Source organism: Aquarana catesbeiana, linkage group LG07 (assembly GCF_042186555.1).
Source record: "Aquarana catesbeiana isolate 2022-GZ linkage group LG07, ASM4218655v1, whole genome shotgun sequence".
Classification (NCBI taxonomy): Eukaryota; Metazoa; Chordata; class Amphibia; order Anura; family Ranidae; genus Aquarana; species Aquarana catesbeiana.
In genome coordinates, this window is record NC_133330.1 from 163,889,017 (window position 1) to 163,904,626 (window position 15,610).

A 15,610-nucleotide genomic window follows, 5' to 3' on the forward strand; every position below is an offset into this window, starting at 1 on the left:
TAGTAAATCGCAGTGAAGCTCATGTAACATAAAAACAGAATTATGACATCCAGCAGTGTACATGCATACGCAAATGTTAATAAGGCTCTAACATATAAACATATATATTAAGAATCCCCGAGAGTCTCTATGAGAAAATAAAATAAGGAACAAAGTCCAGTATATGTGCAGTTCTTGGATGCCAGGAGCAGTAAACAGTGACTTCCGTGCTCATATCAGGTGGTGACTTGAAGTGCTCGCCCCCGTGCTCCCCCACTCACCAGAAACAATCACCCCCACAGGGGTACCGAGCGAAGGAGTGGGTGTCTTGGGGTGGTTATTTCCGACCAGATCCTGCTTGCTTTTCCCAACCATTCCTTCTACTTATTAATTAGCCCCCTTGGGGAACTAATTAGGGAAAGGCAGCAGCCCTTTCATTGTCCAAAGCGCGAATTTCTTGACCTATTTTCATACAGATCTGTCAGTTGCCCGCTCAGCTCAGCAAGGGATCCACGGACAGATCCCCTGCTGAAAAAAACTGGATCAGCCCCTGTGAAGATTGCAGCTAGAGTCCAGATAAGGCCGGCCATAGATGGTTTGAATCTCAGTCTGTTTACCAGAAGCTGGCCAAAATTCAAACTATGTATGGGCAGGCTGAATGTACCCAAGTTGATCAATCAACTTGAGTACAACCAGCCTGCCAGATTTTATATACAATTATCGCTAGCAACTCTTGTAGCCCCTAACAATAATCACTGTGTTCTCTTGGCAGGGGTTTCCCGCCCCCCACCGGGAGAACACAATGGCTCCGCAGCAGGGATTCCCCCCTCAACACTGTCTGTGTTGAGGGGGGAATCAAGCAAATTTTCTTCCTGCAGCCCTTGGGACACAGATGGAAAAAAAAAACAAATGGGGTTTTAACTCTTTCATAATTTGTCCAAAATGGGGAAAAAATTGCTTGCTTTATATATACTTTAGTTTTATACATAACTAGAACATCTAACAGGGTTATGTCATTGCAGGAGATTTCCCCCTCACTTTTTGTCTTGGTGTCACCAGGACAGGAAGTGAGGGAATCTCCCTGTGGGGATATAGCCAGCAAATGTTTATATATATATATATATATATATATATATATATATATATATATATATATATATATATATATATATATATATATATATAAAATATAATATATAATATGGACATTATAAGGCAACAATTGCACGCTATTTCCCCACAGTGAGATTCCCTCCCTTCCTGTTCTGGTGACACTAAGACAGAAAGCGAGGGGAAATCTCATGCAATTATATAACCCTATTAGATGTTCTAGTTATGAACTGTCAGGTCCATAAATATTGGGACATCTACACAATTCTAATCTTTTTGGCTCTATACACCACCACAATGGAATTGAAATAAAACGAACAAGATGCATGTTAACTGCAGACTTTCAGTTTTAATTTGAGGGTATTTACATCCAAATCAGGTGAACGGCGTAGGAATTACAACAGTTTGTATATGTGCCTCCCACTTTTTAAGGGACCAAAAGTATGGGACAGATTAACAATCATCCATCAAACTTTCACTTTTTAATACTTGGTTGCAAATCCTTTGCAGTCAATTACAGCCAGGAAGTCTGGAATACATAGATATCACCAGATGCTGGGTTTCATCCCTGGTGATGCTCTGCCAGGCCTCTACTGCAACTGTCTTCAGTTCCTGCTTGTTCTTGGGGCATTTTCCCTCAGTTTTGTCTTCAGCAAGTGAAATGCATGCTCATTCGGATTCAGGTCAGGTGATTGACTTGGCCATTGCATAACATTCCACTTCTTTCCCTTAAAAAAGTCTTTGGTTGCTTTCGCATTATGCTTCGGGTCATTGTCCATCTGCACTGTGAAGCGCCGTCCAATGAGTTCTGAAGCATTTTGCTGAATATAAGCAGATAATATTGCCCGAAACACTTCAGAATTCATCCTGCCGCTTTTGTCAGCAGTCACATCATCAATAAATACAAGAGAACCAGTTCCATTGGCAGCCATACATGCCCACACCATGACACTACCACCACCATGCTTCACTGATGAGGTGGTATGCTTTGGATCATGAGCAATTGCTTTCCTTCTCCATACTCTTCTCTTCCCATCACTCTGTTACAAGTTGATCTTGGTCTCATCTGTCCATAAGATGTTGTTCCAGAACTGTTAAGGCTTTTTTAGATGTTGTTTGGCAAACTCTAATCTGGCCTTCCTGTTTTTGAGGCAAACGAATGGTTTACATCTTGTGGTGAACCCTCTGTATACACTCTGGTGAAGTCTTCTCTTGATTGTTGACTTTGACACATATAGACCTACCTCCTGGAGAGTGTTCTTGATCTGGCCAACTGTTGTGAAGAGTGTTTTCTTCACCAGGGAAAGAATTCTTCGGTCATGCACCACAGTTGTTTTCCATGGTCTTCCGGGTCTTTTGGTGTTGCTGAGCTCACCTGTGCGTTCTTTCTATTTTCTGTTCCAAACAGTTGATATGATATTTTTGCTATTTCTCTGATGGGTTTGTTTTGTTTTTTTCAGCCTAATGATGGCTTGCTTCACTGATAGTGACAGCTCTTTGGATCTCATATTGAGAGTTGACAACAACAGATTCCAAATACAAATAGCACACTTGAAATGAACTCTGGTCCTTTTATCTGCTCCTTGTAAATGGGATAATGAGGGAATAACACACACCTGGCCATGGAACAGCTGAGCAGCCAATTGTCCCATTACTTTTGGTCCCTTAAAAAGTGGGAGGCACATATACAAACTGTTGTAATTCCTACAACGTTCACCTGATTTGGATGTAAATACCCTCAAATTAAAGCTGAAAGTCTGCAGTTAAAGCACATCTTGTTCGTTTAATTTCAAATCCATTGTGGTGGTGTATAGAGCCAAAAAGATTAGAATTGTGTCGATGTCCCAATATTTATGGACCTGACTGTATAAAAAGTATATATAAAGCAAGCACATTTTTTTCCATTTTGGCTAAATTATAGAAGAGTTAAATCTACATTTTTTTTTTACCTTCTGTGTCCCATTGTGAGGTCCCATAGACACAACAAGTAGTGAGAGAAAAATGCCCTTGGAGACAGTTGCCTCCAGAACTGGAGTCCCGGGATGGAAGAGATGGGACTGCAGGAGGAGGATATGGGATAGAGGAGATTGGACTGGTGGAGGAGGACATGGGATGGAGGAGATGGGACTGGAGGAGGATAAGGAGATAGGACTGGAGGAGGATAAGGAGATGGGACTGGAGAAGGAGGAGGACATGGGATGGAGGAGATGGGACTGGAGGATGTATGAGATTGGACTGGAGGAGGAGGAGGAGGATGTGGGATGTAGGAGATTGGACTGGAGGAGGAGGAGGATGTGGGATGGAGGAGGAGGTAGGATGGAGGAGGAGGAGGATGTAGGATGGAGGAGATGGGACTGGAGGAAGATGTGGGATGGAAGAGGAGGTAGGATGGAGGAGATGAGACTGGAGGAGGAGGAGGATGTGGGATGGAGGGGGAGGTAGGATGGAAGAGACAGGACTGGAGGAGAATAAGGAAATGGGATGGAGGAGATGGGACTGGAGGAGGATAAGGACATGGGACTAGAGTAGGAGAAGGAGATGGGACTGGAGGAGGAGGAGAACATGGGATGGAGGAGATGGAACTGGAGGAGGAGGAGAATGTGGGATGGAGGAAATGGGACTGGAGGAGGATGTGGGATGGAGGAGATGAGACTGAAAGAGGAGGACATAAAATGGGTCTCGGTGGGACTGCCAGTGGGTTAGCCCTGGGGAATGTTGATGGTTGGGTCCAGGGATGGGGGGGGCAGGCCTAAAACTGTGTAAGGGGCCCCAAAATTTCTGATGGCAGCCCTGGGTTTGATTTTCATTGCACTGAATACTGGCTGTGGCTTAAATGGACACAGAGTGCAGGAGTTCAGTAGTAAGTGACCCAAAGGTTCAGGAATAATTTCAACAAAGTTCCCAGAAGCTCAACAGTAAATCCATAAACTGTCACCTGATTAGGGTTTTCTCAAGTGAAAAGTAAAATCCCTTCTCTCTGAGATTGGTAGTGGCGAGTCATCTTCCTCCAGATGGTGTACGGGGCTAGCAGGACTGTGATTGGCTTTATCAGTGGCCAATGACAGGCTGATGGGGAGGGAGTATAGTGCCGTCAAAAGAGGCTTTGGGTGCCTCTTGCGGCACCAGTGCCAGGGGTTGCCTACCCCTGCCTTACAAGTTAAGGTAGGCTTTACCATTATTGCTGTAGACATTTGTACTGCTCTACTGTGCTGAAAGTAATTACCTTTGTGTATGTGTCAGTTTCATTCCTCTCCTTGGCCTTATGTGCTTATAATTTTTAAACTCTGAGGTGGCTGTTGGGAAGGACAATAGATGTTCATGGTACCATGTATAAAATGGTGTTTGCAAGTGTGGTTCTGCTATTTGTTTCTCCAACCTACTTTTTTTCGCACAGGACTTTGCTTTTAAATGAAGACCATTTAAACTGTTTCTAGGTTTATTGGTATCACCTGGGTCCAGGCACAGGGTGGGTCATCACAGATGCAGTGCAGTATGACCCAAATAATCCAGCTGCCAAAGTATTCACCTGGTTAAGGTACTTATCCATCAGAAGAAAACATCAGTTGTGATGTCCATAATAAATCTTCACTATATTGTAGTAGGCAGTCAGGACCCCAGGATCCTCTCCCGACTAGTTTTGCTGAATGTACCAGCTGCTTCGGAAGAAGTGTTATATCATTATACATTAAAATACAGACTGATGCACAGTAAATGATATCCACTGCACATCTGGGACATTCACAGAGGCTGGCTCATAGATATTTATTCACTATGATAAAACAGACATTAGTAGTGCTGGACTGATGTTTATCTGCATGAGGCTGCAGGTTTGTTGCTACAGAATACCTCAGTATAACTTTATATAATAAGGTGCACATTTTGCAATCTGTGTACTGCTATACTACATTTGGCTGCCATCTGGTTGCTACAGGAAATGCCTGCACCAGGCGTGGCACCACCCACAATGTAACTCATACATCACATGGTTTTGTACACTCTTTGGAACTCTCTTTGGTCTCTTTCATAATCATAAGCTGTTTGCAGCCCTTTGCTCTCAGTGTGCTGGTGACTGCCTGCATACGTTATTGATGATTTAATAACACATATAGGCAGTGCCCAGGCTACAAGCAAGATAGGTTCTGTAGGGTTATTCTTAACCCCTTGGCACCGACTGCTGGGGAAATTGCATATTTCATATTTCTCGGCCACACGCAAATATGCGGCCTCTCTGCGCCGTGGCCTTACTGCAGAGAGGCTGCATATTTGTGTGAATTGTGGTCAATAGCGATGTGCCGAGAGCGCGCACCCTGCGTGCTCCTAGCACAGTGACTGGCATCTAACCGTAAGCTCCTGATTGCTGAATGCCATCAGGAGTTTTCGGGTCACATGACTGCCATGACAGCCAATCACGGCAGTCACATGATCTTAAGCCTTGCCCCACCTCCCGGTATCTTAAACCTCTTAAAAGGGTATTGGAAAAGGTACATTTTTTAAGTGTAACTCCAGCCCAAAAAATGTTTTTTTACATTTTTTGGGTAGCAAAGGAAAGGATTAACACCCCTGCAACGTTTGTTTTTTTTTGGAACTGCTGTCTGAGCTCCTCTTCAGAAGATTTCACTTCACTTTCTCTCCCTTTGATAATTGCATTTTGAAAATTTTGGGTTGTTGTGGAAAAAAGGATTAGTGATAAAACTTCAGTGGAGACACCTTTTTCCCAAGATAACTCTTACAGGAGTGAATTTCCCTTCCTGGGGGTAGAATTCCTCTCACTTCCTGTTGTCTCCCTCCGTTTCGAGTCGTATGTAAGTCGGATGTTTGTAACTCGGGGACTGCCTGTACTGTGGATTATGTGTTACTGTCACATAACAGCTTAAATAGATAATATAATTTCCGTCATTCGTGCAAATTTTTTTTATCATCAGTGGACACCGATCTAGTCACAGGAAGCTGGTCCCCGGTTGAGTCGTTCCAATTTTGGAATTGCGCAGCTGTAGCATCAACAGCCAGTCTTACTATTTATGAAATGTATTCATCCAGCCAGGAGATCACTTTAACCACTTCAGGTCCGGAAGGTTTGACCCCTTCCTGACCAGGCCATTTTTTGCGATACAGCACTGCGTTATTTTAACTGACAATTGCGCGGTTCCCACAAATAGAGATTTCTTTTGGTGGTAGTTGATCACCTCTGCGGGTTTTTATTTTTTTTTTGCACTATAAACAAAAAAAGAGTGCCAATTTAAAAAAAAAAAAAAAAAAAAAAAACACAATATTTTTTACTTTCTGCTATAAAACATATCCAATAAAAAAAAATGTAAAAAATCTAATTTCTTCATTAATTTAGGCCAATATGTATTCAGCTACATATTTTTGGTAAGCAATAAGCGTATATTGGTTGGTTTGCGCAAAAGTTAAAGCATCTACAAATGATGGGATATTTTTATGAAACTTTTATTTATTATATTTTTTTACTAATGGCGGCAATCAGCGATTTTTTGCAGGACTGTGACATTGCGGCGGACAAATCAGACACCTAACTGACACTATTGACACTTTTTTGGGGACCAGTGCTAAAAATATGCACTGTTACTGTACTAATTACCCTTTCAGGGAATGGGTTAACATCAGGGGTGACGGCAATCTGCCTTGTTTACATGTAGACAAATCGTCGTTCTGCCTCTCCCGGGAACATCGGATCCACCGGACCTGCTGATTGGCATCCCCTGTGTCCAGTCAGCGTGCGATCGCGCCTCCGGCATGCGCCACCCAGTGGCTATTGCAGGAAATCATGTACAGGTATGTGATTTCCCACAATAGAGCTGACCTGCCACAGTAAATATGCAGTAGGCGGTCAGCAAATGCATAATTCAGCAGAGGATTCCGGGCCATGTGAAAATATTGTTAATAATAGTCTATCTCCCTGCTTGACACTAAAATTGGCATTGGTTTCCTTGCCTAATGTAGCATTTGCCCATGTACAGTGTATGCAATAGCATTTTATTGCACTTCGGTTTTTGACAGCATACCTTGTGACATGGTGGTTGTGCATTCAGATGTAAAAGCAAAATAAAATAAAAGGTCTGCAGTCACCAGTGATGCACCTCCATCCCTATATACATATACAAAAAAAGAGAGAGTCGCCCTGGGACTTTAAATGAGGTGGTCACAGTTAGCCACTGAGTAACAAGAGTAATAGCAGTATAAATGTTTATTAAAATTAATGTACATACATGGATATTATAGCATATTGATACAAACGTTATAAAATGCAGTATATACAAATACACGCATCAGAAAACCCGACGCACGTTTCTCGAGATCATTGCTCGCTCATCAGGGGTGGATGCGGATGAGATGTATCTAAATAAACAAAAAGATGTGTCACAGTGGTAAATGTAAGAACAATGGCAGAATGGGCCAGAGCAAAACGGCCCAATACTTACCAATGAACAAAACCAGAGTTTCCATCGCTGAACCCCCAAATGGATGGCAGCAGCCAGAGTATGGCATGGAGAATTGACGGGGACTTCCGTTACGTAACGGGTGACCCCGCCCCCTCCAACGTCATGGGGAATGCCACAGGGAAGTCCCCGTCAAGTCCCCGTGCGTCAGAGGGGGGTGGGGTCTCCAGGTGGTCCCGCCCTCCGTTATTTAAGAACCGTCAGAAGACGAGAAGCGTCACACAGCGGGAGCCTCCCATCATGGTGGATGAGGAGCGGCCCGAGAAGAAGAAGGGAAGAAGATGCTGCGGAGGAAGATGCCAGACAAGAACACCGGAGGAAGAACCAGAAGAACCAGAAGAACCAGAAGAAGAAGAAGATGGAGGAAGAAACCGAAGGAAGATAGAAGATAGAAGATAGAAGAAAGAAGAAAGAAGAAGCATTTCAATAAAGGAATTGTCAAAAACTGTCTCTTGTCATTTTTAACATTTTTGACACTTTTTTTGTGAAATGGTAGGTACCCCCTTACCATTTCACACGGGGGGGGCGGGATCTGGGGGTTCCCTTGTTAAAGGGGGCTTCCAGATTCCGATAAGCCCCCCGCCTGCAGACCCCCACAACCACCGGGCAAGGGTTGTGGGGATGAGGCCCTTGTCCCCATCAACATGGGGACAAGGTGTTTTGGGATGCTACCCCAAAGCACCCTCCCAATGTTGAGGGCATGTGGCTTGGTATGGTTCAGGAGGGGGGGCGCTCTCTCGTCCCCCCCTCTTTTTCTGCGGCCTGCCAGGTTGCGTGCTCGGATAAGGGTCTGGTATGGATTTTTGGGGGGACCCCACGCCATTTTTTTAAAAAATTTTGGCCAGGGTTCCCCTTAATATCCATACCAGACCTAAAGGGCCTGGTATGGAATTTATTTATTTTTTTTTCATTTTGGTTCGGGGTTCCCCTGTGGGGATTTCCCATGCCGTTTTTATCAATGAACATTTAAGTGTATTGTCGGATCGGCAATTCATTAATAGCCGCGAGTAGTTTTAGATGACTTTTTTTCCTTTGAAATGTAATTTTGCTGTCAGACTGTTCTAAACACAGGAAACATGCGCCCCTTTACAGGCATACTATAGACACCCCCCAGGTACGAAATTTAAAGGAATATTACACTTTTATCGTTTCACTTTAAGCATTATTAAAATCACTGCTCCTGAAAAAACGGCCATTTTTAAAACTTTTTTTTGCATTGATCCATGTCCCCTGGGGCAGGACCCAGGTCCCCAAACACTTTTTATGACAATAACTTGCATATAAGCCTTTAAAATTTGCACTTTTGATTATTCATGTTCGTGTCCTATAGACTTTAACGGTGTTCGCGTGTTCAAATGAATTTTTTGCCTGTTCTCATGTTCTGGTGCGAACCGAACAGGGGGGTGTTCGGCTCATCCCTAGTCCTTAGAAGTAGAGGCTACATTCATTTTGTAGCGCCACCCCCATGAGGGCCGCTGGAAGATGACTGACCCCAAAGGTTGCCCTGACTTTGCAAGCCTCCGAACACCTCTGACACCCTGGGTTCGGACATATTTCAAAATGATGATGCAATTACACAGACAATAGACTGTAGCAAACGATACAAGTATTTTACTGAAGATTCTTGAAGCAGATAAGAACAAGAATAACTTAATAACTTAGGAAGATATCTTTCAGTATTAAACTCTTACTCTCAGTAAATGTGCAATGGGTATGCACTGCAAAGAAAATCACAATAAGTCAAACAGTAGTAACCAGTAGGTCCTGATAGAACCTGTGACCCCAGGTATAAAAGGGAAGAGAATGACCTTTTATGTCAGACTGCTCCCTTCAAATCCTGATGCCACGGGCCCAACAATCTTTGGGGCACAATTATAAAACAACAAGTTACAAGTGCAATACATAATCCCTGAGTAGAGTTCCCCTTAAAGTGTGCAGATATTGTGCACAGAATCCTTTAATTAACCACTTCAATACCCAGCCATAGTCAAATGACGCCCACAGATGGGATCTCCCATCCTGGTTGGGCGTCATATGACGTCCTCAGCTTTCCGCTGCTACTGCGGGCCCCCGGGGGCCCGCAGAGCAGCGTTTGGGGATCCGGCGTGTCCCTCAATGGGGGTAATGGAGTGGCAGGGGCGGGCGGTGGAGCTTCAGGAGCAGCGTGACTGGCTGTGATTGGTTACTATGCAGAGCTGCTTGTGTAGCGGCGTGCACGGGCGCCCGTGGGCGCCCCCGGGGGCGCGCATCATGGTGATCGGGGCTGAGGCTTTTCCCTTGGATACAGCCCAGCCCTGATCAGGGTAAAGAGCCAATAAAATTGTCTCTTTACCACGTGACTGGCTGTGTCCAATCACAGCCGGTCACTAAATGTAAACAAAACACCAGTGTGTAACCGCTGTTGCTGGGTTCTCCTCTTCACACACCAATCCAGTGTGAGGAGGAGATCACCTAACAGTGAGTTACATATTACAGTACCCTATATATGGACTACTGTGCCCAGATTGCCCACCCTAAATAAAGAGGACATGTCATCTAGTACCTGTCATCAGGAGTACCTGTCATCAGGCAGCACATCAGGATCCGAATCAGAGGAGGAAGCAGTCCGTCCAAAAAGAAGACCGTCTGAACACCAGGCAGCTACTAGCAGTGCCAACGGCGGTAGACCCCAGGAGGAGAGGCCCAGTACAAGTGCACGCCAAAGAATTAGGGCCCAAACCCAGCTTCCAGATGCCTTGGCAAACCCATTGTGGCTGCCTTCTACCACAGGGTTAGCCACGATCCCCCCTTTTACAGCACAGTCAGGTGTGCAGGTTAACACTGCAGGTTTTTCCCAAATGGATTTTTTAAATGTATTTTTCCCTGATAAATTAGTTCAAGGCATCGTGGACCAACCCAATCTTTTTGCCCAACAATTCATTGCAACCAACCCCAGCTCCAGCTATGCCCGCCCTTTTGAATGGAGACCCCTAACAGTGGTGGAGCTTAAATAGTTTTTAGGCCTAATGCTCAACATGGGGATTACAAAAAAATGAAATGCATAAGTATTGGTCGACCAAACCCATCCACCATATGCCAATTTTTTCATCGGCCATGTCCAGGTCCCGATACGAAATTATAATGCGCTTCCTGCATTTCAGTGACAACTCACAGTGCCCCCCTGAAATCACCCAAACTTTGATAAACTATATAAAATGTGCCCCCTAATTAATTATTTTTCCAAGAAGTTTGCCGAACTTTATGTCCCTGACAAAAACATCTCTGTGGACGAATCTCTGGTGCATTTCACAGGCTGGCTGGGAATCAAGCAATATATCCCCAGTAAGAGGGCGAGGTATGGCTTGAAGCTCAATAAGCTCTGTGAAAGTGCCACCGGTTATGTGCACTCATTTCGTGTGTATGAAGGCAAAGATTCCCAGCTCCAACCCCCTGAGTGTCCATCGTACATGGGAATAAGTGGAAAAATTGTTTGGGAGTTGGCATTCCCACTCCTCCAAAAGGGGAATCATATTTACATGGACAACTATTACACCAGTTTGCCCCTTCTCCGCCACATATACCTAAAAAAAACTTTGGCCTGTGGTACCACAAGAAAAAACCGAAAGGGCTTCCCACAGCGTCTTGTCACTACAACCATTCAAAGGGGGAATCGACAAACTTGAGGAACGAGGAAGTGTTGGCTGTGAAGTGGAGGGATAGGAAAGATGTGTACATCATGTCCACCATCCACGATGACACCTCGGTGGAACTTCGCAGAAGATGCGGTCCCGTTCGCAAGCCTTCCTGTATCAACGAGTACAATAAATTAATGGTGGGGGGGGTGGATTTAAATGATCAAATATTGTAGCCCTATCTTTCAACACGAAAATCCATCTTCTGGTACAAAAAAGTCGCAATTTACTTTTTCATTTGGCCCTTTTAAATTTTTTCATCATCTACCAAAAATCAACGGAAACACCCAACACCTTTATAAAGTTTATTGAAGACAATGTCACTGCCCTGATCTACCAACAAGTATCCCCCCAGAAAGCATTTGCTCCAGACTACATGAGCGCCATTTTCCGGACCATATTCCACCATCAGGATCCGGAAGACGACGCCAAAAAAAATGTCAGGTGTGCATCAAAAGAGGAGTTAGGAAAGACACCAGCTTCCGACTGTCCCTCCCAAACTGGCCTTTGCATCGGAGAATTCTTCAAGCGATATCACACTCTCGAAAACTATTAGCCCATATGTCTAATACTGCCATTTCTGCGTTTTCAGTTCCTGTCCTAAATATTTCCCTGCCTCAACCAACCATATCATTGTCTTCCATGTGAACTCACCCTGGCTTGTTTCCATTGTCCTGGTGCTCCAGGGTCTTCAAAAGTGTTATAGGTGGTTGAGAAATGAGATGTGTAATTTATGCTTCTAGAATGCCTGAAGGTGCTACTTCAATGTTGGGCCTCTTTATGTGGCCAGGCTGTGTAAAAGTCTCACACATTTGATATCGCCATACTCAGGAGGAGTAGCAGAATGTATTTTGGGGGTGTCATTTTTGCTATGTGCATGCTATGTGTTGGAAATATCTTATAAATAGACAATTTTGTGTAAAAAAAATGCGTTTTCATTCTTTTTCCACAGTTTCCAAAAACTTCTGGAAAAAAATCAACCGTTCAAAAGAATCATTATACCTCATAGATTATACATTGGGGTGTTAGCTTTCCAAAATGGGGTAATTTTGTGGGCATTTCCATTGTCCTGGTGCTCCAGGGTCTTCAAAACTGTAATAGGTGGTTGAGAAATGAGATGTGTAATTTATGCATGTAGAACGCCTGACGGTGCTACTTTAATGTTGGGCCTCTGTATGTGGCCAGGCTGTGTAAAAGTCTCACACATGTGGTATCGCCATACTCAGGAGGAGTAGCAGAATGTACTTTGGGGTGTCAGTTTTGCTATGTACATGCTATGTGTTGGAAATATCTTATAAATGGATAACTTTGTATAAAAAAAATGCGTTTTCATTTTTTCCCCACATATTCCAAAAACTTCTGGAAAAAAATGAACCGTTCAAAAGACTCATTATGCCTCATAGATTATACGTTGGGGTGTTAGCTTTTCAAAATGGGGTCATTTTGTGGGCGTTTCCATTGAGCTGGTGCTCCAGGGCCTTCAAAAGTGTGATAGGTTTATCATCAAATGAGCTGTGCAATTTATGCCTTAGGGTGCTACTTGGATGTTAGACCTCTGTATGTGGCCAAGCTGTGTAAAAGTCTCACAAATGTGGTATCACTATACTCAGGAGGAGTATCAGAATGTATTTTGGGGTGTCATTGCAAGTATGCATGTGCTGTGTGAGAGAAATAACTTGTTATTATGACAACTTTGTGCAAAAAAGAAAAAAATTCCCAAGAATTGTGGGAAAAAAATACAACTTCAAAAAACTCACCATGCCTCTTACTAAATACCTTGGAATGTCTCACTGTTTGTGAGAAAAAAATGGTAAAAATTTGGTTTGGGTACAGTGTAGCATGACTGAGTAATTGTCATTCAAAGTGTGAGAGCACTGAAAGCTAAACATTGGTCTGGGAAGGAAGGGTGTATAAAAGCCCTGTATTGAAGAGGTTAAAACAAGGACAAATAGATTTAAAGAGAGCTTAATTCCCAGGGCTATTAAGGCTATCAATGCAGGAATGATATGATTCTGAATGAAGTCACATAGTCTTATTTTATTGTCTTGTCTATTTTTTTTTTATATGGGGACACTTCTTATATTTTTATAATATGGGGACATTTTATATTTTTTAGTATAATTAATGTGTGATGTATGAATAATGTGTGGAGCAGAAATGTAATTTCATTGTGAATTTGTTTTCTACAATGACAATAAATCTTATCTTATCCTATATTGCACTGTTGGCATAATATTGATGCAGTTTACTTGTGCGCACTGATGAATAAGTGCACTATTTAATGTAAGGGTGGTTCAGCAGTACAAACTATGTGGTACATTTTTGCTTGCTTCGAGTGACGATGGAACAGATTGGTGCCTACAGAGCCTAGACCCCAGGAAATGGAAAAAAAATCTTTACATGAGCTCTATAATATATAGGGTAACCAATTTAAGGTGATAGCACATCTACACTTGAGGAGGGGGAGGAGTGGTATGAATCACTGGAGATACTACACAGAGTGAATGAAAGTTCTGTGACACCTGGGGTTGATTTATTGTTTGGCCAGCACAGTTGGATTATAATGCTTTATCTTGACACATGGAACTGAATTTGGCTTGGATTACACTATTGGAATTTCATTTTTTGATGTTTTTGCACAACACATTTGTAGCACTCTCTGTGTACAGTGTAGGGAAATTTAGTTAGGCTCCTCCATAGGCAAAGGAACCAAGGGTTAATTTGTTTAGTGTGAGCTGGCAGAGCTCCAAGGGCTGAGTCTTTGTTACCTCCCCCTGGCTTCTGGAACTGCTGGAGGGTTGTAGAATTTAGAGGGTGGAGGAACAGAGATTAGGCCTAAATATTTATGGAGTCTCCTCCAATCCCTGGGTGGGGATGGCCCATAAGATGGAGAGGTCGAAAATACATTTTCTGGAGCCTGACCATGTGGGATTTAGAGTCCAGGGTACAGATGCATGGAGGGGACCTCTGTTCTGGGGGGGCTCTGCCCCTGGGCAGAATTAAGGAGCCAGGGAGAGAGTGAGAGAGACCAGAAGCAGTTCAAGCCTCACACCCTTTCAGCCTCAGCTAGGCTTAGCTGAAGCCATCCTGAAAGCCAAGGTGAGGACCTGTTCAGCAAGAGGTCTATGCAGAAGCCACTTGAGCTTCAGGATTCATCAATGGAGTGAATAACTTTAACCACTACACCCCAGAGCTTGATAGGGGAGGAGCAGCCAGGTGAACTACCCAGCTTGCTTACTACTAAGGTACAGTTAGAGCCACTCAAAGCCAGTACAGCTACCCTACACATCTTGCTTGGGGAATCTAAAGAGAAGCCAGGTGCTGCTGCATTTTCTACAGAGAAAGAGCATCTGCATTCTGTGTTTGGAATATTTCTGCTATCAGTTCAGCTAATCTATATAACAAATTTCTATCAATGCAAATAATAATAACCTTTATCACTAAATAGTGATATGTGTAGTAGGTGATATAACAAAAAATCCCACCAAAAAACTAAAAAAAAAAAAAAAATTGAAAAGTCTGAAAAAATAATATCCCCCCACCTGGCTGCTGCACACACAGAAAATGCGTTCACTTCACATATAAAATATACATAACAAAACAGTGTTGCACTTCCTAAATAACTCCCAATAAATCCTTAAATAAGAATATGTGATTAACTTGCAATATAGCAAGATACTGAGTGCACAATCAAATATTCATGTTCCCTGACTGGGAATAGTGAAAAATACACAATAATGTAATATACGTGTTCCCTAAGTGGGAATAGTGAAGAATAAACACTAAAGATAAAGTACACACACTCAAAAAATGAATGGAATAAAAATAAGAGTCCGAATGCACAAATATAATCCTCAGAGTCTTCTGCACAAAAAATGCACAACACACCACCAGTGCATAAACGTTGAAAATATAAGTACTCTCCTCCACCGCAATATCCTAGCCGCTCAACTCACATTCTGACCCCTGTTTCACCAGAAGGTCAAAAAAAGCAGGTTCCCTCTCTGGGATACAAACAGATCGGCTGGTCATGGAACTCCTATTCCTTCCGTGCTGCCTCCAGCTGATTAGATGGATACCAGCCAGTACAAATTCCTTCAATGGGGTCCGGTGCACATGGGAATAGAAAAGGCAAAATCTAGTGCTCTCTGTATATCAAAACGGTTTATTTCCTCATTAAAACATTAAAACGTTACTCAAAACGCAGCACTTAAGCAGTGCGGGCTCAGGATGCATAGAAACGACAAGATGCTCGCGGAATGACGCTGCCACTGCATTCCTTATCCCTATACGCGTTACGTCGAATGGGCTGCTACACCACTGTGACTTCTTCAGTAAGGGCTCCAGCCAGAATAGGAGTTCCATGACCAGCTGATCCGTTTGTATCCCAGA